This window comes from Crinia signifera, chromosome 1, assembly GCF_055691185.1.
Source record: "Crinia signifera chromosome 1, ASM5569118v1, whole genome shotgun sequence".
Classification (NCBI taxonomy): Eukaryota; Metazoa; Chordata; class Amphibia; order Anura; family Myobatrachidae; genus Crinia; species Crinia signifera.
In genome coordinates this window covers 96481234-96505302 of record NC_139217.1, presented here as the reverse complement: position 1 = coordinate 96505302, position 24069 = coordinate 96481234, and the positions used below count along the sequence as shown (strand labels likewise).

At 43.5% G+C, this 24069-nt stretch overlaps 1 protein-coding gene and 1 long non-coding RNA gene across 2 annotated transcripts in view; both read left to right on the top strand.

Annotated features, from left to right (window-relative positions):
- The window catches only part of TENM3 (teneurin transmembrane protein 3), a 2716013-nt gene that overhangs the window by 1520471 nt on the left and 1171473 nt on the right, over positions 1-24069 (top strand). The window lies entirely within an intron of this gene.
- LOC146026286 (uncharacterized) overlaps positions 1-24069 on the top strand; it is a 39219-nt gene that overhangs the window by 3900 nt on the left and 11250 nt on the right. Inside the window, exon 2 of the long non-coding RNA XR_014454422.1 lies at positions 6179-6233. This is a non-coding gene — a long non-coding RNA (uncharacterized LOC146026286). The remainder of the gene's footprint in view (positions 1-6178; positions 6234-24069) is intronic.

Sequence of the window (24069 nt, the reverse complement as noted above, 5' to 3'; positions counted from 1 at the left end):
GGATATCACTAGTTTACATAATTTCACTGAAAGTCTAAACATAAACAAATTTGGTCTCCAATTCACAAGCACACACAGCCTCACTGAAATCAATTATTTGGACATAGCAGTTTCAATAAAAAATGGGAGAATAGAAACAGAGACCTACAATAAACCAGTAGACCAAAATCGCTACCTTAATTACACCAGCGCTCATGACAAAGTTTGGAAGAATAACATCCCGAAGGGACAACTAATCAGGATGAAAAGAAATTGCTCGACTAATGAAGCTTATAATCGCCAATCAAAAAATCTAATTTCCTCCTTCAAAGAACAAAACTACCCCGACAAAATTATCCAAAAAGCAATATGTGAAACAGATAAAATTGAAAGGGAAAATTTATTAAAATTAGAACCAAGAATTCCAAAGATAACCACTAATATGAAAGACAGATCTACATTATTTGTTACTCAATTTAATGAGTGCTCTCACCAAATCAAAAATATAATAAGGAAAAATACCACCTTATTACTGCAAGATGAATTCTTGAAAGATATAATAGAACCAAGCGGCAAAATGATTTTTAGAAAAGGAGAAAATTTGAAAAACAAACTTGTAAAAAGTCATTTTGAAAATAAGGATAGAAGTAAAGAATCAAATACACTAAACTGGCTTCCAGAAAAACCATGTGGATTCCACAAGTGTGGAAATGAAAAGTGCCTCACATGTTCTGAACTTAAACAAAAGAAAAAAATAGTAGAATTCAGCTCACCAGTAACTGGAGAAAAATTTATGATAAAAAGTTTTCTAAATTGTAAAACCCCTTATGTGATTTACATAATAGAATGTGGATGCGGCCTACAATATGTAGGCCGGACAATTAGATGTCTACATATAAGATACTTGGAGCATCGACGCAATATCTTGGGAGGGGTAAAAACACACCCACTCTCCAATCATATAAGGAGGTGTCAGGGCAATTCTCTAAAAAACTCGGAAATAAAAGCCATTGAGCAAATAAATTGTACCAGTAGAGGAGGCGATAGATATAAAAAACTTTGCAGTAGGGAAGCTTACTGGATCTTTCGCCTCGGTTCAATGGTACCAAATGGACTGAATGATATGATAGAACTCAATAATGTATAAATGAATAAACCTGCTGTCTTTTCATTGTAAAGTGGGGAGGGAGGGAGAGGGGAAGGGGGGGGAGGGGGGGGAGTCTATAAATATACTATAGGGTGGGTGGGAGGGATCTTCAACACTAAATCTTTGGGAAAGTGTTTATTATAATATCTAAATTTATTAATTTTATTTCCCTACAGAGTTGGAGGGTGGTGAATTGTGAGATAAAATCCCTTTGGTTAAATGTATATCATAATACCACAATATAAGTGAATTATCTCGAGTAAAAATTGATTCAATAATTGATCCAATTATGTCTAGGATTACTCATTTTTATGAAAATGATTTCATGTTACCTTCAGTTGTAATATTCTTATGGTCCGATAGTGGACCTGATGTTTATAATGATAAATTTAAATAAGATCCTATAAGATTATGTGTATGTGATGGTTCTTGCGACGTTATAGACACTTATGAATTGTAGACAAATTGAAAATACATATATAGAAATCAAGACCTAAACATAATTCTCATGTTATTATATGGTTATAATATTCTTCCAAACCAAGGAGAAAAAGAGGAATATATGTTATATCTGTGTGTTTATCTAATCAGTGTCCTGGTAACTTACCGATGTATATATATGTGTTTATACGTGATCCCCACACGTACACTCTCCTACATGTGGGTGTTCAGTATGTATACACATGTATGTATTGATGTGTATGTTCTCCTCTGCTATGTCCTATTTTTTAGTTATTATATTTTTTTAGTTATTTGATCCATATTTATATTCTGCAGTGTTTGTAATACTGCATCGATTGTTTGAATGGTCCAACACATATAAAAAGCCATGTCTCGCTCTATGTATGGTTTTTTTATATATATATATTTATATATCTTTTTATGTTTTTGTTTTTTATATTTGTATATTTGTTTAATGTCGTATGTCTAAATAAATCTAGAAATCACCAAAAAGTTTACATGTTACCTGTAGCCGTATAAAGAATTTACTTAGCCGCAGCAAAACACAAAAGTGTACAAAGAAGCACCATACGAGACCGCCCCAGATTTATTTTAAAAAAAACCTTTGAACTAATAATAAAAACTAATCACGAAGTGTTTCTAATCTCTCCGTACAAACTTCCGTAACTATGGTTACATATCAACAGAACGGAACACCGAGGCTGAAATAAACCAGCATGATAATGAGGCTTGGCCCGCGGTGACGCACGTATATGGAGACGCGCTGTATAAAGTGACGCGCCAGAGACTATAACAAAGGTCCAATAATACCAAGCCGGATATGACATCGCGGCAAAGAGACCTGAAATCGAGGCGCGACACGCTAGATATACGCATGCGCAAATAAAAAAGAGCGGAAATGACGGCTATAAAAGAACGCAGCTGTGACTACAGGTTACACACCTCCTGAGGAAGCCGCTGACAGTCCAAGGCGGAGAAACGCGTAGAGGATAAGGATTGGGGAGAGAAGCTGCTGCCCCACAAAGCCACCATACCATCCCAGCTAGAACTGCACAAAATATTCAGCTGTCGGAGAAGGTTGGTTGGAGATTGCAGACTGCAGACTGGACTCCGTTTTTTCACCTATCTGGATAAAAAACTTAAGTATTCATCTAAGTGATTGTGCACTTTTATAAAATACCGGCTACTAACCAAGAGGCTAAAAATTACTAACTTTGAATAATCATTAACCCTCGCTTGAAAAAATGCATGCTACTAATCAATGACTGAGCTTAAAGGATCCTGTATTAGAGGGGAGAGTCCTATTCTTTGTTTGTAAGTCTTGTTTGTCCCAATGTTGGCCACATTGATTTAACTATTGTTGTGAAATTATTTTAATAAATTGTATTTGAATTTAATATTGAACACAGCGCTGTACCACTCTCTTACTTTTTCACATACGGCCCCAGGGCCTGAGGTTCCCCACCCCTGACTTAGGCAGTAACACTGCCAGTGGCAACAGTGGACTGAGTAAATAATACTGGCAACCTCTGTTCACAGTATTCAGTGCAAGCAGCACCAGTGGACTATATATAATTAATTTAATTAAGTATTAATAATATAGCAGCCTAGTAGGTAGAGAAACTAAACTAATAGCTAGGTAGGCAGTAGCACTGCCAGTGGTCACCACAAAAGGTAGTTACACACCACCGGTAGCTTTATGCAGTGCACCAGCATAATTTATAATAATTAATTTTATTATATTAGGTACTGCTTGGCAGTGGCACTCAGTGGCACACGTCAGTGCACCAGCAGCATGGAATTATTTTTTACAGTCACACGAAGCACAGGTATTATTTTTTAATTAAATTATATATATAGCAGCCTAGTATGTACTAGGTAGGTACACTAGGTAGGTACACTTAGGCAGTAGCACTGCCAGTGGCAACAGTGGACTGAGTAACTAAATAATAATACCGGCAGATTCAGTGCAGGCAGCACCAGTGGACTATATATATATAGTCCCCAGATGACGAAACCGGTTGGGTGTGGCCTAAACTGACAACGCTGTGCTTTTGGAGTTCCTGACCACGGAGGCCCTGGCGGCGGCGAAAAGGCTGGTCCCGGCTATTCAAGTCGTTGGTGCACCGTGTTGGATATCACTGTGGCAAGCTGTTTGCTGTTATCTATGATGTATGTGAGCCTGCACTTTTAGTAAAATTTGTTTTACACTTTGCTCATATCTGCACTTTTTCTCCAATTTCTTTCTACATATATATATATATATATATATATATATAAAATTAATTATTAATATAATATATTACAGCACAGCACCAGAGGTAGGCCCCAGCTCAGAGGAGACAGTAGTACTACAGGTACACAGTTAGACTGTCCTCCTTGCTAGGGAGATCCCACCCTAAGCAGAGCGGAGAACATCGTACACAGCAGCACTGAGGGAGAAAGCCCCAGCGAATAAAATAATTACAGCACAGCACACCAGAGGTAGACCGCACAGAGGAGACAGTAGTACTACAAGTACACAGTTAGACTACACAGCAGCACTGAGAGACAGCCCAGCGAATAAAAAATATTGCGTTCAAGCTCAAGTTTAAGCCCCAGCAGCAGCACCAACACACCCTCTCCCAACCCACTACTAGACTGGAGCCGCTATTTAAAGCCTCGCGAAATCCGGCGCCGGGAGATGACGTTCTGACCACGCGGACAGAATCTCTGAGCGCTGCTCAGAACCGGGGTCGGAATGATGACGTACGTGGGGGCTCGGATCTCTGGAATCCGAGTCTGCACATCTCTAGTATTAATGCAATGTTTATTGCATATACCTTTTAATGTTTTAACTTAATATAAAATACTAATAATAGAGAAAAGGAAAAGTGAATGAATTAATATACTTTCCGGTTTATTACATATGTAATATATGATAGCATGTATGTAATATATGATAGCATGTATGTTCATATGTGCTTAGCAATCTTCCACTGCACTATATGGTCCCTCTCTCTCTCTGGCCGCGCAGTAGACTGTTCACTGTAAACCTTTTGATTGTCGACCTAGACACTGTCGACAGCGAACTCTTCATGTAGTGCATTATTCCTCAATTATCTATTAAATGGATTCATCGGAGCATAATTAATTATTTGAAATAAAGGGAAAAGAAAAAAGTCTCATTGATATAATAGGTCATGCTGACATGTCGCACCCAGGGCCGGCGCTACCACTAGGCAGCTTTAGGCAGCTGCCTAGGGCGCCAGCCACTGGAGGGCGGGGGTGATCCTTCGGTTGTGTGCCAGGTACCCCGGCAGGAGCAGTCAGTGCAGCAGCCAGCGCCCCCACGTTGCGGACCGGGAGATCAGGCCATGAGTGTCCGGTCAGGTCCTCCCCAGAGCCGGCGTCTCTCTCCTCACATAGATCCAGGGTTGCTCCGGCCGCCAATCACAGGCCGAGACCCGCCTCTTTCCTGCCCCTGCCTCCGAATGACAGCCCGGAGTAGCGCAGGTCCCGGGAAAAAGCAGCCAGCAGCGGGCCCCTTGGGGAGAAGGAGCCAGCCAGCAGCGGGACCCCTGGGGAGAAAAAAAAGCCAGCCAGCAGCGGGACCCCCGGGGAGAAAGAGCCAGCCAGCAGTGGGACCCCCGGGGAGAAAGAGCCAGCAAGCAGCAGGAGCCGCGGGTAGAAAGTGTCAGCAGCGGGACTCACCAGGAGAAGGTGTCAGCAGCGGTGTGCAGTAACACCTCCCTTCACTGTCCCGGCCTGCGGTAAGATGTTATTTTGTGATATATAGCACCTGGATTAGTGGCTGCCTGGAGTCACTCTATGGGCAAGTTGTCGTTATTAAAGTGTGCCCTGGCTGGGGAGGAGGGGAATGCACATTTGTTTGAATGTATGCAGTGTATGAGTGAGGCATTATATGTAGTATGTATATGGGGACAGTGTACTGTGTGTGTGTGCTTTGTTCACTGTCACTTCATTCCTTAAAATGTACTGGGGTACATGTGATCATCTCCCCTCCCTAACTCACTGCGTCTATTTCCCACATCTCTCTATTCCCTCCCTGCCACCCAGTGTCTATTTCCTCACTATCACCCCACCCTACTCTATCCTCTCTGTACCGGCCTGCGCCTTTCTATATCCTCCCTACCACCCTGCTCCTTTCTATCCCCTCCCTACCACCCTGCTTTTCTTTATCTCCTCCCTACCACCCTGTGCCTCTCTATGCCATCTTACTACCACCCTGATGACTTGTATTATTCTGTAGTGCAGGTGAAGGGTTGAGCTAGATGTGCTGGGTATTTATTTTTGCTAAATATATATTTTATATGCTTATGGGAAATATATATGACACAGCCTATACACTTTCTCCTAACTGACTGTTAATTAGTGGTGTAGGTGAGGGGCGGGGGGGGGGGGGGGGGGAGTTGACAGACATTTTGCCTAGGGCGCCAAGAAACCTTGCACCGGCCCTGGTCGCACCTTATAGCCAGCACATCCATTAATGTAAACTTCTAGTTTTTTTTGCTGAAAAAGCGACTCAATCTCTAAACCACAGCTGCGACCAGTGGATTACTAATATGATTTAATGCATTTAAATTACAGGTGGACTATTGCTAGAATATTCCCACAACACCGACTGATGAGATTAGCAGCTGAGGTGAGTGACAAAAACCATTAGTGCAAGCCCTTAAGAATCACAAAAGAAAGTAAAACCTGTAATTCTGTTACAGTACATGCATACTGCTAATGGAGAATTGAAAGAGGTCTCTACTTTAGTATTAGTGTCAGATTTTAACCACAGTTATAATTAAGGCCTGTTCATAAAGTTTAGCCTTATATAACGGAAAAAGATTCTGATCATTTTGCACATTTACCTCATCCAAGAAACCACTTTTCAATATGCAAATGCAAAAATCAATACAGTTTACAAAATATTTGTATCCCAAAAATGCATTGACAATTATTGCATGACGGTGCATGCTTATGGATCTAAGCGTGCATGTGTGGCCCCAAAAAGCTAAATAAATTGCTTATCAATCTAAAACACAATGTAGCCGGAGGTTGTCTATAAGGAAGCGAGCATTAGACATCTGTAATTTTGCATTAGTAGACATCAGTATCTGGAAAAATGGCGGCATGCCCAGGTATTTTCATGGAGAGACTCTAATGTCAGCGCAGGCCTCGATCAGCATGTCTATATCACAGATGACCGGTAGGGTCAGACTTGCTTACATTTGCACAGACTGGAAAAATCATTCCATGGTTCGGGAATTGCGTATCGATATACAAGTGGATATCGACGATAATTTTGCAATTTATTTGCCGATTTACATAGGGCTGGTTATCTTTCTGTCATAACATAGTTACATAGTAGTTGAGGTTGAAAAAAAAACTTACGTCCATCAAGTTTAACCTTCTTCAAGATCTGTTAGGTGGTATAGACTAGATGTGATATCTCCATTTCAGTTTTACCCTTTGTTCCAACTATGGGCTAAGTAATGATACCCTTGGATGTTTATTTATTTATTTATTTATTTATTTATTTTTTCAGAAAATGTTTGTGCAACTTTATTTTAAATGTGTTCAATGTGTCTAACATCACCACCTTTTCTGGAAGACAGTCCCATACCTTTATTGCCCTGATCGTATAAAAACCCTTACTTCTAAGGGTACAGAATATTCTCTTCTCTAGTCTAAACGCATGACCATGTGTGCTAATTTCTGACCTCACATAGGTTGTCCCATAATAAATTTGTACATTTTAATCATGTCTTCCCTTAAATGTCTCTTTTCAAGTGTAAACATTTCTAATTGGGCTAGTCTGTTTTTGTAGCTTTAAGACTCCATTCCTTTAATTAGCTTGGTTGCCCTTCTCTGGCTCCAGTTCCATAATGTCATTTTTATAACGTGGGACCCAGAATTGCATTCTAGGTGAGGTCAAATCAAATGACATTGTCTGCACAGGCTAGTATCCTGTTGGCCTTAGTGGCTGCACCATAATACCGATAACTGCACCCTACTTTGTTGTCAATTTGTACTAGGTCCTTTTCAATTGTGATGTACCTAATTGTACTCGTGTATCTTATAAGTTGTGTAATGGTTATGTCTTCTGAAATGCATAACCTTACATTTATCTACATTGAACCTAATGTTCTATTCATAAGTCCATTCATCAAATTTATCAAAGTCCCTCTGCAGAATAGAGACAACTGTTCTAACCACCCTGCACAGTTTTTTGTCATCCGCAAAGCTGGAGACCCTGCTTAGTATCCCACCCTCTGTATCATTAATGAATATGTTAAATTGAAGAGGCCATAACACTGAACCCTGTGCTACTCCGCTTAGTACTGGTATCCAACTTGAAAATGCACCATGTACCACCACCCTCTGCTCTCTATAATGCAACCAGTTTTTTACCCAGCTACAAATTTGAACCCCTAGTCCCAAGTCCTGTGTGGGCGGTGGCTATCTGCTCAAGTTTTGCAGTGGAACAGGCCATTTAAAAAAATGGAACATTATGGCATACTCACGATTTAATGTTGGATTGGGGGAGGATAAATGGTGCAAATCACATTATATTAGCCTCACCTCGGACCCACAAATCACTGAACAATGTCAGCACAAGGCCCAACCCACAAAAGTATGTAAGTTTGCTTTCTGGAAATGCTATCCATGTTTTGCCATTGCACACTGTAGGGCAAATGCAGATTTAAAAACAAACCCTTTAGTCAGGACCATCTTAAAGTATCGGATCAAGAGCTTCCAAATTATATGGGTCTTCAAGCTTGGGCAGATTGGGTTGTCGGCATCTTCCCCCTGAGCTTCTTGGGAGGCAGTAAGAATGCTGCTTGGTTGCTCTGATTGTAAATCCCATGCAAACAGAGCGATCAGGCAGCATTCTCTTCCTGTTTCCCTGCCTGCAGCCAGACAATGAATTGCTGTCCACATGCTGATTGGTTGAAGACTGGGGATATCCACTAATCAGAGTACAGCATTCTCTACCTGCCTCCCAACCTGCAGCAGCCAAACAGTGAATGGATGTCAGCATACTCATTAATAGATGGCTAGGGCTATCCACCAATCAGAGTCCAGCATTCTCTACCTGCCTCCCAACCTTCAGCAGCCAAACAGTGAATGGCTTTCATCATACTGATTTGTAGATGGCTAAAGCTATCCAGCAATCAGTGTGCTGACAGCCAGTGGCAGATTCAGGGGGGGGGGCACCCGGCACGTGCCCCCTGTCATTTATTTTGTAGCTGAGGACCAGGGCTTTCCAACGAGCCCAGCCCCGTGTCTCTAGCCCCCCGGGAACCGAAGATATCGCCTGGCAAACCTGTAACGTTTTTTCCCCATAGGATAATTATGGGACCCGTCAATTCCGACCCCCACCCGGTTCCGACGGCTGCCAGTTCCCGCCCTGGCATCACAGAAGCTTGTGGTTGATTTCATTCAATTCCAAATCGCTGGGCCTTCAATATGATATCAGGATGGTCCAAATCGGTTAATCGGTTCCAGAGATATTGCGTGTAAACCGATTTCTTTATTTTTGAAATGTAATTTCATGGCTGTTCATGTTTTTGAGGGCAGATTACTCTGGAACCAAACGTTCCAGTTTCACTGGACCAAAATCATTCAAAGCCCACTCAAAAGTTCTTCAATATAATACTTGTCTCATGTAAATGGGTCAGTTGGTTCCGAAGATATAGCCGGTTAAATGAGATAACTGGTTAAAGGGGGGAGGGGTGGTTTTCTCTCCCCCTCACAACAGAAAATGCAGGGACTAGGCTGGTGTAAAAGGGGCCAACCTGGGAATGCATTTTCTGGTGTGAAAGGGGTATTGTTTCAAATAGCCGGGACCTGCAGTGCTCTGAATACAGCCAGGCTCTGACACTGTCAGTGGCTATCACTTCTGCCTGGCGGCGGCTGTCCCCCATTTACCACGAGCATGTATTCCCCCTTGGCAATGAGCATGTAATCCCACATGGCAACGAGCATGGAACCTCTGGCAATGAGCATGGAACCCTTGGCAATGAGCATGTAGAGAAGCAGCACTTATGTAGCAGAATTTTTAATAGGCATTATGGTGTTTGGCATAAAACATAATGGATATAATGGCGTGTAACTTAACGTGTAATGGACATTATGGTGTAAATCAGGCATCTCCAACGTTGGCCCTCCAGATGTTTTGAAACTACACATCCCAGCATGCTTTGCAATAGTTTTAGCATTCCCTAATAGCAAAACTGTAGCAAAGCATGCTGGGATGTGTAGTTTCAAAACATCTGGAGGGCCAACGTTGGACATGCCTGGTGTAAATGTTTAATGCGCCTTTGGTGGACAATGTCCCTGTTTATGAAGTGTATTGTGAATTTTGGCTTAATCTGTGTGGCATTATGTGAATTCTGGCTCAATCCATGTGGCATTATGTGAATTTTGTCTCAATCCGTGTGGCATTATGTGAATTTTGGCTCAATCCATGTGGCATTATGGGAATTTTGGCTCAATCCGTGTGGCATTGTGTGAATTTTTTCTCAATCCGTGTGGCATTATGTGAATTTTGGCTCAATCCGTGTGGCATTATAAGAATTTTGGCTCAATCAGTATGGCATTTTATGCATTTGGCTCAATCCATGTGGCATTATGTGAATTTTGACACAATCCATTTGGCATTATGTGAATTTTGGCTCAATCCGTGTATGTTATTATGTAAATTTTGGCTCAATCCATGTGGCATTATGTGAATTTTGACACAATCCATGTTTCATTATTTGAATTTTGGCTCAATCCATGTGGCATTATGTCAATTTTGGCTCATTCCATTTGGCATCATGTGTAAGGGGCAAGTATAATGGGGTCTAGTATTTTGTTGCATAATGTGTAGAAGTTGTATATGGTGTTGACACGCCCCCTGTTGAGTGGCCACACACCCTTCTGGAGCGCGCCTTTGGTGCGCGCACAACTACATCCTTTACTTTTGTCACATGGTGGGACTGCGTACTTTAAATGCCAGGGCCTATTTTTAATTCCATTCCCACCCTCTCCTGCCGCTCTCTTAGCATGTACACTGGCACCACTAACACCGCCCCTCCCCCACCCAAACCCTTTTTTATCATGGTGCCCCCCCTGTCATTTTATCCTGGATCCGCCCCTGCTGACAGCCATTTACTGTATCGAAGCAGATGGAGAGATGGCATAGGCAGGACGATAGGAGGGGTGTGATGATTTTTTCACGTGAGTATATGTGGAGGGGCCCCAAATGCATTACTTTGCCCGTGGCCTACATTGCAGGTGGAGCAGATGTAAGATATGCAGAGAGAGTTAAGGCCCCTATACATTAGGCCAGGGGTGGGCAACTATTTTGGCTGGGGGGCCGATTATCAAAAACAGAAAATATTCGAGGGCCGCACACATAATATCTTGTATATACAATATATATATATAGTGCAGATTTTTACCACAGTACTGCGGCGGCACTCACAGGATTTAATTCTTTAAAAGTATGGTCTGCATTTTCTTTTAAAGAATTAAGTCCTGTGAATGCCGCTGCAGTACTGTGGTACAAACCTGCACTATATCTCGGGAAGGCACCGGAAGTAATTTCCAATTGCTGTTGAGTACCGGCTCACGCAAACATGATATATATATATATATGGGTGTGTGTGTGTGTGTGTATATATATATATATATATATAGATACGGGGGGACCCCTTCCTGCGCTATTAGAAATGGAAGCAGCACCTCTGAAGGATCTCCTGTTAGACAAGATCCAAATGATAGAAATGGAAAAACAAGGGGGGTATCAGAGTGCGCTAGAATACAACAATGGTAGATTTAAACAATCAATGTTTAATATAAAATATACAAAATATAAAAAATGGTACAAATATAAAAAGAGCCCTTATAATTAGGGATATCTCAGAAATACAATTTGATGAACAGATATGATTGTTGTTCAATTCAAGTAGTCTTGATCACAATTAGCCCAACGCGTTTCGTCAAAACATGACTTCATCAGGGGCGGATATAGTAATCAGCAATAACTGTAAAATTGTAATGCATAATATCAGTGATACATTTATGAACAATTTCATAGAAGATGAGAGACGAAGAACAAATGGAGGAGATGAAGGTGGAGAAGAAAGGACAAAAATGGACAACCCAAGAGTTTCTGGGTATGGATACCCATAAACACCACGTGGTGAAATAAGCGGTACATACCCATATATATCATAAAAACAATAATTTGTCGCTCAGCAATCTCGAGTCACTTTTGATGTGACATCAGCAATCTACATAATTTTACAAAGAATTGTGTCACAAACATACCAAAAAATTATTTTTGGCGGACCAAACTTCAGAATTGAAGATGTTAAACATACCGTGAAGAGACAGGTGAAATCAATGCAAATTATGTATGTAATTATGTAAAATATTATGTATAGAATTTGCATTGATTTCACCTGTCTCTTCACGGTATGTTTAACATCTTCAATTCTGAAGTTTGTTCCGCCAAAAATAATTTTTTGGTATGTTTGTGACACAATTCTTTGTAAAATTATGTAGATTGCTGATGTCACATCAAAAGTGACTTGAGATTGCTGAGCGACAAATTATTGTTTTTATGATATATATGGGTATGTACCGCTTATTTCACCACGTGGTGTTTATGGGTATCCATACCCAGAAACTCTTGGGTTGTCCATTTTTGTCCTTTCTTCTCCACCTTCATCTCCTCCATTTGTTCTTCGTCTCTCATCTTCTATGAAATTGTTCATAAATGTATCACTGATATTATGCATTACAATTTTACAGTTATTGCTGATTACTATATCCGCCCCTGATGAAGTCATGTTTTGTCGAAACGCGTTGGGCTAATTGTGATCAAGACTACTTGAATTGAACAACAATCATATCTGTTCATCAAATTGTATTTCTGAGATATCCCTAATTATAAGGGCTCTTTTTATATTTGTACCATTTTTTATATTTTGTATATTTTATATTAAACATTGATTGTTTAAATCTACCATTGTTGTATTCTAGCGCACTCTGATACCCCCCCCTTGTTTTTCCATATATATATATATATACTCTCCGTGTTGGCCCGGCACTCCGACTCCCCAGGGGTTAACTTGCCCAGTTGCCTTCAACTGAAGCAGAAACTGCTTGTATCACACGACTCCCAATAAGAAGCGGCACTCTGAGACTGGTATGCGTGGTGAAACAGGTGAAAATTTAATCTGCCAACATGTTTCGGGGTGGATTCCCCGTCTTCAGGACTTCGGGACAGGCAACGGGCTCTGACGCTGAGGCCGCTGCGTGGTGACGTCAGAACCCGGAAGTTGGATCCGCTCTGCATCCGGCGAGCGTCCACACCCGCTCTGAACGCGTCAACCGACGGTGTACGGTGATAGGAGGTGCCTTACAATGTACACTAATATAAGGTAGGACCCTATGCTTGTTTCTTTGTTATGCTGTCTGCCTGAAGAAGGGGAGTTTTGGTCCCCGAAACTGTTGCACATTAAATCGTTTTATTTTCACAAGACCTGGAGTGCCATGCCAGTGATTTCTCCGAACGGAGCCAGGATCACTACCAGTATTTGTATATTCCTGCAGGGGCACACAGGCCATTGCCAACAGTAACAGGAGTGCCAGGTCGCCATCTATCTATATGTATATATATATATATATATATATATACATATACACACACACACACACACACAGTGTGTGTGTGTGTCTCTATGTATATATATAAATATATATATATATAGTGTGTATATATATATATATATATATAAACACTGATGTGTGACAGGTGCCCCTGGAACTATTGGATAACAGCGTACCTGGATCAGACGACGGCTGTGCACTCGGGAGTCTTCACGGCCCTTTCTGCTGATGAAGACGCACCTGTGGCAGGGAATGGAACACCCGGGAGAGAACCCACAAAAAAGCACAAAACAACCACAGCTGGCAGCAACTGATATTTATTAAATGGAAAAATACGGCACGGTTGCTGCGGTTTTCTCAATGAAATATAATAACATCACACTTATAGTACAGACTACACAAATGAATGAATAAATATCCCTGTAAAACACTCTAGGAACCAATGACCACCTCAGTCCGTATCAAAGGTCAGACTGCTTTGGTCATGAGCAATTCTACCTACGGTACCGTAAGGCTAAGGGATGACACATAAAATCACAACAATGATAATGACAGTTAGGATAATGCGACAAATAAACTAGCAATAAAAGAACTATAATAACGATAGATATTACAAAAGGATGCTAAACTGTTTCCATAAAGAACGTCCACCAGAGGGCACCATATACCTTAAATAGACATTTACATTACAGTCTCGGGTGTAAGTCAGTGTCCCTGAATCCAAATAAAGGTCCCACGCTGGTAGATCCTCAGGGGTAAAAGGGTAGGCCTATTTTAGTGTGCACACTATACTGAAGAGGGTATGGCAGGATAACAGTCCCCCTAGGGGTACAGGCGAGCCCCCGTTCCCTGGGTGACTCCCTGCTAGAACTGCGGCAACTTGTCGCCAGGGCTGGGCATATCAGGGTAGAGGCTTCTTGCAATAGGATAGGGGAGATAAACAGGTAATACACAGTGGTAGGGAAAAACTGTCCCAGTCGGTGGGTATGGCAGGGGGACCCACAGTGGCACCACAGGGGCCGCTGGACAGTACAGTACAAATGAAGTGGGAGGGCTTGCTACCCCAGGGATTCCGGGTAGGCTCTCCCTCCTAGGGCAGCAACATATATTGTGGGGATCTCAGTTAGTGTCCCCAGGGCAGGGTCTCAGTGAGGGCTTGGGGTCCCAGGGTGCAGGCTAGGTGGGTGGCAAGGGGTACCTGCGCAATCAGCTTCCGTTGCCGGCTCCTGCCAGTACCGATACGGCTCCCGACTCTCTGGGTCCTGGGTCTTCTGTCTTCTCCCTCAGGTCGGCGGGGGTCACTGCAGCTTCTCTCCTCGCGCGGCACCAGCAGCATCTTTTCCTCCGGCCGCAGGCAGCGTCTTCTCCTCTGGACTCCGGCGATCTTCAGCGACGTCACCCGGCGCTCCGGTCTCCGCCCGCTGTCACTCTCTCTGGTCTTCTCCTTGACCCGGCGTGTCTCTCAGGGTTCCCGGCAGCGTCGCCTTGCAACTGTCAGTCACCGCTCTCCTCTGTCTCCCGGCGCGCTGGTCCACTTCGCAGACTTCCGCTGCGCACCGCTCTGCTATCAGGTTCTCCAGAGGCTCCGTCTTCTCTCCGTCTTCTCCGCTGTCAGACGCCCGCTGTGCAACGCTCTGCAGACCAGGTCAGTCTTCCTCCTGCGCGCTTCCTTTTTCTACCCAAACCACGGGGGCACCTCTTGACCTCTCCTTTTCGCGCCGCTCAGCCAGCCAATCAGGAGAAAGACAGGCTCCTTTCACGTGCACCGGAGCTGGGGCACTTCACTGGGGCTTGTTAACCCCCTCCACACCGGCCAGGCAGTAAAGGGGTTTTTACAGGTAGCATGGGCCACCATTTGCTGGGTCCCCTGAGACCGAGGAGACACAAGGGGCACCATTGCAGTAGGGTGCCACACATCCCCCTGCTGGAACAATGCGTGTCCGCACGCACCAAGACAGGAACGTTGAGTCCAAAACAAAAGTCCTTTCAATGTCCATTGTAAATAATTAACGATAAATAAGAGAACACAAAGAAATACGTACACTCAATGAACAGAATCAAATTACTCTCGGTAGCGCGAGGGCAGAACACCTCTGGTGCGGCGCTCTGACCTCCTGACACCGATTACATTTGGTACAGCCTCAACATGAGCAACGTTTGGGACTGGATTTTGCTCTTCAATAATGGGTTCATCTTCCAATGACCCTGGAGCGGCGCTCCTGACCCTGAGATTGGGAACAGCATTTCCCAAGAACATCATCAACTTAAAAGGGTCGTTAAGTGGTACACCCCCCCAGGAATCCCATCCCTCTGCCACAGAGCTCTCTGCTTCCTGTAGTGCGGGCTCCTGTTCTGCGGAGGTACATAATTTCAGCTGGTCGCGAGGTACAGTGGCGATTCGGCCGTCTTTCGCTTGAATTCGATAGGTATAGGACTCGCCGGATGGAATTGTCATAAGAGTGTATGGCGTATCTTCCCACATCGCATCAAGTTTGCTGGTCCGACGATTTTTCTTCTTCCAAACCTTGTCACCCACTTGTAATGGTACGGGCCGGGCATCTGCATTGTAATTCCGTTCTTGACGAGCATGAACTACTTCCAGGCGTTTTTCAACAACTTGCCGAGCCGTCTCGATGCTGTGTCGATGTTCCTGCACCCATTCGATGGACGGGGTGCTGGGCCCGCCAAGTTCAGTGCCCAGTTCTAGATCTTTTGGTAACTTGCCTTGCCGACCGAACATCAGAAAGAAGGGTGTGAACCCAGTCGAACAGTGCTCTGTGTTGTTGTACAAATAGGCCAGGTCTGGAAGAAGACGGGGCCACTGGGCCCGATTCTCGGCAGAGAGGCTTCGTAGCATTCCGATCACGGTCTGGTTGGCCCTCTCACAGAGGCCGTTCCCCTGGGGATGGTAGGCCGTAGTCCTCAGCTTCCGACATCCATACAGGTGGCACAATTCATGGAAAAGCTGGGATTCGAATGCCGGACCCTGATCTGTCAGGATCCGGTCAGGGTATCCATACTGATGGGCAAAGTGCTTCATAAACAGGTCGGCTGTGGTCTTAGCAGTCAGGTCACGGGCTGGGACCACCACGAGGAAACGGCTGTAATGGTCCATAATGGTGAGGGCATACTGGAACCCGCTGGGACTAGGCTCCAACTTGACGTGGTCCAGTACCACGAGTTCACAGGGCCGGCTGCTGCGGATTGGATTTAACGGGTCCCTCTGAGAAGATTCAGCAGGGCGCTTCAGGCTGCAACTCGCACAGTCCCGACACCATTTCTCAATATCTGTGCGCATCCCGATCCAAAAGTACCGCTTCCGCAAGGTGGCTTCTGTCTTCTGGGTGCCGAAGTGGCCAGACTGGTTATGATAGGCGGTGAGTAGAAAGGTGGCTCGCTCTCTTGGCACCACAATTTGGTGGATAGGCTGGTGGGTCCCAGGATCCAAGCTGGTGCGCACAACAAGTCCCTGTTGGAGATTCAGGCGGTCACGATGTCGCAGAAGTTTGACCAGTTCGGGGTCAGCCATGGCCCTCTGTGTTTTGGTAAGCTGCTTCTGCTGGCGGAGGAGGTCTCTCAGGTCTTTGAGCACCAAGCTTTCTTCTTGTATCCGCTTCCAATCAAATCCCAACTGATCATCTGGACGCGGCTTGGGGGAAGCATCCCCAGTGACCACTACGGGTTCGGAGGTTACAACAACTCTGTCCCCTTTTTGTGTTCTGAACACCGGGGTCTCGATGTCTTCAGACCGATCGTACCCCTCTTCTTCAAGGTCTTCGGTGGGCAGGCGGGACAGGGCATCTGCGTTGCCGTTGGATTTTCCGCTTCTGTACACCACAGTGTAACGGAAGTTGGCTAGCCGGGCCATCCATCGCTGCTCCAGTGCTCCCAGGCGAGCTGTCGACAGGTGGGCCAGGGGGTTATTGTCGGTGACTATCTCGAAGGGAGTGGCAACCAGATAATTCTTAAACTTCTCCGTCACCGCCCAGATGAGAGCGAGCAGTTCGAGCTTGAAGGTGGAGTAGTTCTCGCTGTTCCGCTCCGTCTTCCTGAGGCCCCTGCTGGCGTAGAAGAAACAAGGTTTCAGAACTGAGTTCTGTGGCAGCGCTAGGTGAAATATGTTATGATACAATTAATTAAAAGATTGGATGATCTGTACAGATAATTTTATTAATTTGGACAATCTGTCCATATATAAAATAAATATGCAAAAGTTGGCATGTACATACACTGTAAAATTACAACAATGAAAAATAAAAGTAAAATATATAAAAAACGCTCTGCCTGCTGGTTTTCATGTATACATGATTGCAATCGGTATTAAGAAGATCGCTGCTCTATCTCTTTAATGGAAATTGTTATAAGATATAGGAAAGAGAAGGCAGAAGAGTTAGCAAAAGAAATAGAAAATATTAAATTACAACTAGAACCACATCACCAAACAAAAGAGTTCAAAGAAAGAGATAAAATAACGATGGAAAAATTGGATAGATTCGAACAAACTCTTCTAGATTCCAAATGTAAAAAATTTAAAAGGGACCTCGAGGACTACCGAGAAGGGAAAGTTAGGTCCTATAGAGTAAAAACAAAAAATCAAGAACAGCCCATTAGACACAATGAACCTCTGGGAAGAAATAATGAAACCCGAAATATCCCCCGTTATAGAATAGGAGGAGGGACAAATTATACAGAAAGAACTAATACCCCACAAGATCAGAGAGGCAGATCTAATTATCGACCCAGAAAATATTCAGAACAGGAGGATACTAGAGGTTTCCGACCTCATTGGAAATCCAGAGAGGAATATAGACCAAAACGATTGGAGCAAGCACTACACATAGAATCACGCATGCCCTATCCCTCAAAATATGCCCCTCATAAGGATGACCCTTCGGGAGCTAGACCGAAGGATAAATATGAAATAGCAACAAGTCGTAGCAATACCCATGAGGAAAAAAGGGTTTTTTTAGAGTCACGCCTACCCAGAACCTCACTATTCACCAACAAAGAGAAGGGACAGTGCACACCCAAAAGGAGAAGACGCAGTATAGAGGAAGAAGAGGAGGAAGAAGAGAGATTTATAAGAAACTAGCTAAAGCAAGAAAGGATAACAATCAGAAATGTATTTTTAATCTTTCCACCAAAAAGCTCACTGAAGCAGAGAAATCACTATTGAGCCGTGGTCTAAAATTCTCCCCTTCGGCAGAACCAAATATTTTTGAACTATTTGTAGAATTAAACAGATTCATAAGAACATTATGTCGAAAAAGGTTCTTTGCACGACAGACACTATATAAAAAACAAGAAAATGCCATGCCAATTGTTTTAGACACAGGTGACCAGATAGCGATCAATACACTAAACGAACTGTTAATTGAAAACCAATCTAATTTTGCACCCTCACAACATAAAATCTTTGATATCACTAGGGAAAACTTTCGTATAAAATCTGAGTTTTTTCCGATTAAATCAAAAGGCCAAAATATCGAAAGCTTTTATAAGACAACCCTAGATGATTTTAGGAACCTTTGTTCAAAAATACAAACAGAACACAAACAAGGAAATAAACTTAAGAAAAATAATTTGAACAAACAAGAACTAAAAGCATTGAAAAAACTAACAAAGGATACAAGTCTGGTCATAAGAGAGGCAGACAAAGGGGGGGGGATAGTGCTTCAGGATCGAACAGAATATATTAGCGAGGCATATAGACAACTAAACGATCCTGTATGCTACAGAAAACTCCCCTCTGACCCTACCAATACCTTTATCTCAGAGTTGTCCGATCTATTGCTCAGAGCGGAAGCACATGGGGTTATATCGAGAGACGAGCTCAGATTTTTATTCTTTGAACACCCGGTTACCCCTATTTTTTATCACTTACCTAAGATACACAAATCCCTCACGGCACCTCCTGGGAGACCCATTATTTCTGGCATTAATTCACTCACTTCCAACCTTTCGTTTTATGTTGATTCTTATTTGCAACCCCGAGTACCCACCCTCAGATCCCACATCCGAGATACTACACATTTTCTGCAAATTATACAGAACCAAATATGGAAAGAATCTTATAACTTTCTGACCCTGGATGTTCAGAGTTTGTACTCTAACATCCCTCATGAAACAGGTTTAAAGGTTATTTCTGACAGATTATTCTCGGATGGGGATCTGAGTCTGGATCACCAACACTTTGTCACTGATGCTATTGCTTTCATATTACAACACAATTATTTTCTATTTTTGGACACCTTTTATTTACAGACTATGGGTACTGCCATGGGGACCAGGTTTGCCCCCAGTTATGCCAACCTCTATATGGGTGCGGTCGAGGACCGCGACATTTGGGGGGGCGACTGGGAGGCGAACCTGGTCCTCTATGGCAGATATATTGATGACCTTTTTATTATTTGGGATGGGGACTCACTTTCAGCACAACACTTTGTTAATCACTTAAACGATAATCAATTTAATTTAAAATTTACCCATACTTTTCACCCTCACAAGACCACGTTTCTCGATATAGCCCTTGAAATCCGCGAAAACAAAATATTTACCACTAATCATGTAAAAGAAGTTGGTACAAATGCTTACTTGCATTTTCGAAGTGCACACTATCGCCCTTGGGTTAAAAATATTCCCAAGGGACAATTTCTACGTCTTAAACGTAATTGTTCGGACAAAGCCTCTTTTCAGGAACAGGCGGGCAGGATGAAGGGGTCCTTCGAAGACCGAGGATACCCCAAATACATCCTAGACCAAGCCCTTGAAACTGTGAATTCATTAGATAGGAATGAACTATTAAAATCTAAAGATAAAACAAACAGCTCTACTAAAAGAGATTTAGCATATATAGCCACGTACCATAATCATTGTTCAGATATAAAAACCATTATAAAGAAAAATTATAACATCCTTAAACAGGATCCTCTTCTTCTCAATTCCCTACCAGAGGAACCAATATTTGTTTTCAAAAAGAACACCTCTTTGAAAAACTTACTGGCACCTAGTTTTCTAAAACCCATTTCTGAACCCACCCCAAGTAATTGTGAACTCTCCTGGCTCCCCCCGAAACCAAAAGGTTTTTTCAAATGTGGTGGAAATAAGTGTATCACCTGCTCTCATACTTCCCATACACAAACAGAAACAATAAAAATTAAAGACAAAGAATATAAAATTAATGGATTTATTAATTGTAATTCTTCTTTCATTATTTATATTTTACTTTGCAGTTGCGGTCTACATTATGTTGGCCGTACCACCCGCAAATTACGAATCCGGTTTCTAGAACACCGAAGAAATGTAGTAAAACAGCTGGCCACTCATAGTGTATCACGTCACTTTTCAGAATTTCATAAAGGAAACCCAGAGGATCTTAAAATTATAGGGATAGAACATATAGAGACCACCAGGAGAGGTGGAGATAGATTTAGAAAGCTCTGTAGGCAGGAAATATTCTGGATGCATCAGCTAGGATCTATTTATCCCTCTGGCCTTAATGAGGCAGTAGAACTGAATATGGTAATCTAGCTTTAGCCCCCCACACTTCTTTCCCCCCCTTTTCCCTCTACCTTCTTGAAAAACATCTTCTTCAAAGATGCAAGACTTAATATGCATATATTTTCCATATGAATGCTCAATAGTCTAACACTAAATGCATTATAAAACAAACACCTATTATGTTATATATGCTCATGTCTATATATGTGTGGCCATTTAACTAAAATTTGTCCAGTATCATGTATATATATATATATTCTTTAATAGTCAACCCCCATACCTCTGTTCTTGATTTAACCCCTAAAATTGTGTGTATAAATATATGAATTCATCATCCTTCTATATGTGATAGCGATCACTCTTATATATAAATTACGAAAATCCCGCATACCGTGTGTATATTTGATATGTATCTTTGAAACATGACTGTAACACATACATTTGTGTATATATATGGTTATCTACTAATGCCCAAAATATGATCTACCATGGTTTACTGCGTAACCTAGCGACAGGTCATGTGACTGAGACGCAGGGGAAAAAATTACACCCGATACTATCCACTAGGTTTACTACGTAACCTAGCGACAGGTCATGTGACTGAGATGCAGGGTAAAATATACACCCGATACGTTCTCATCACGCTTACGTGTATATAACACGTGATCGCAACTATAGTTAGAATAGAAGCCGCAGACCTAACGGCAGCGTGAGTGCGTCATCAATACGCGACGCAGACCAATCAGACACCGCGCATGGGTGACGCGCGATGCGTGTGGTGGCATCTCGCGTCCCCATTGCCTGTGTACCCCGGAAGTGGGGACACAATATCACACACACCAGGTGAAAACGGGGGCATATTAGCGCGTGCACCCTTCATACGGTGACACGCGATTGGACCCCTTCCGATCACGTGATCGGGATAAAGATACCAACTGATAAAAATGTAAGTTATCTCTTTGATTATGTTTATAATTCACTTAATTCAGTATAATTTATTTATATATATACTATTCACTGTCTCCTCTTCAAACTTAATACCTTTTGAAATGTTTTTAACAAGATTGGATGATCTATGCACCCAGGTGCAATTTATTGTACTAATTATAAGGGTATATAAGGCAGTTTGCCTCATTATGAAACTATCCTTGACAAAGCTGCATTGTGGGAAGCAGCGAAACGCGTTGGAGACCCCACCACACATTGCACTCTGCCGTGCTGGTATTGTCCATCATTGGACCTATCCCTAAGTCTCATTGGAGACTCTACCATTTACTGGACCCCGTTTCTCTGGCAAAACCCACCATTGGACTTGTTCCCCAGTCCTGTCCTATTGGGAACCACCAGGAATCCATTCCTCCATAGGAACCGTGGACTTATTTCCAACTGTCCGATACGGCCATCCACAGAGAGTACCCCCCAACAATTCCCTTCTCCCCAATCTTGGGAGGTACTTCTGGCCCCACGGGCTCACCATCAGGCTGCACCTATTCTGTACAGGAGCCTAACAAGTACAATCTATGACCGAGAACATCTAACAGTGACAATTCCGCTTGGAAAGACCTCCAGTGGCCACGGAACATTTCACATCACTCCAGGCCACCAACTAGAGAGGATCCAATATCACTGGCTGTGCGGTCCAGTATCACTTACGCCATCTCATCAGCCCATTGGGGCCCTACCGACCAAATTTCCCAATATTGAAATCTGGAACATTTTCCTGTCACCAGGATTGGTAACTATACCAGATTCTTAATACCGATTGCAATCATGTATACATGAAAACCAGCAGGCAGAGCGTTTTTTATATATTTTACTTTTATTTTTCATTGTTGTAATTTTACAGTGTATGTACATGCCAACTTTTGCATATTTATTTTATATATGGACAGATTGTCCAAATTAATAAAATTATCTGTACAGATCATCCAATCTTTTAATTAATTGTATCATAACATATTTCACCTAGCGCTGCCACAGAACTCAGTTCTGAAACCTTGTTTCTTCTTGTCTTTGATCGGGTCTAACTAACCCGCTAGTGCAGCTGCCTTGCTCATTTCAGCGCCCCTTGGTGGACACTCCCACACAGTGCCCAACCACCCGTTTGTTTTTTACCCTGCTGGCGTAGGCAATCACCCTCTCCCTACCGTCCTGGACTTGCGAGAGCACAGCTCCCAGGCCTCGGTGGCTGGCATCAGTGTAGACCCGGAAGGGCTTCTCGTAGTCAGGATAGGCCAGGAGGGGTGCTTCAAGCAGGGCCTGCTTGAGCTGGGCAAAGGACGCCTGGTGTTCACTTGTCCAGGAGACCACGGACGTGCTCCTTTTCTCTTGACCCGACTTGCCACGGAGTAGTTCATGGAGGGGCGCGGCCACCTTGGCGAAGTGTTCGATGAAGCGTCGGTAATAGCCAACGAATCCCAAGAAGCTCCGCACGTCCTTGACCGTCCTGGGTGCTGGCCAGTCTTGAACCGCGCAGATCTTTTCGGGATCTGGTTTCACTCCTTCAGCACTGACTATGTGCCCAAGGTACTGCACTTGAGGCTTCAGGAGGTGACACTTGGACGGTTTCAGCTTTAGGCCACATCGCGTCAGCTGCACAAAGACCTCTTCAAGATTCTTCAGATGGTCCTCATACGTCTTGGAAAAGATGATGACGTCATCCAGATACAGGAGGACCATCTCGAAATTCCTGTGGCCCAAACAGTGCTCCATGACCCTTTGAAATGTAGCAGGGGCATTGCAAAGCCCAAAGGGCATCCGGTCAAATTCAAAGAGGCCCATGGGGGTGGTGAATGCTGTCTTTTCCCGGTCTTCGGGGGCCATCGGGATTTGCCAGTACCCGCTGGTCAGGGTTTAGCTTCCTGTAGTCGACACAGAAGCGAAGGCTGCCGTCCTTTTTCTTGACTATGACCAGCGGGGCGGCCCATGGGCTGTGACTCTCCCGGATCACGCCGGCCTCCTGCATTTCACTGAGCATGGTTCTTACTGGCTGGTACATGGCCGGTGGGAGTGGCCGGTGTCTCTCCTTGATGGGTGGGCTGGATCCGGTGGGAATGTGGTGTTGCACCCCTTCTGCTCGGCCGAAGTCGGCTGGGTGTTGGCTGAACGCGCTGGCATTCCGGCAGACGACCTGAAGGACGCCCTCACGCTGTTCTGTTGGGGTATTGGAGTCGCCAACCTGTATCTCCTTCCACCACGCGGTTTCAGTTGTGATCAGGCTCGACTGACCCACCACGGCTTCTAGTTGGGCTTTCGGCAAAGACTCTCCAAGGATATCCTGGAAATCAACCAGGACCACGTTCGCCACTGTGCAGTGTCGG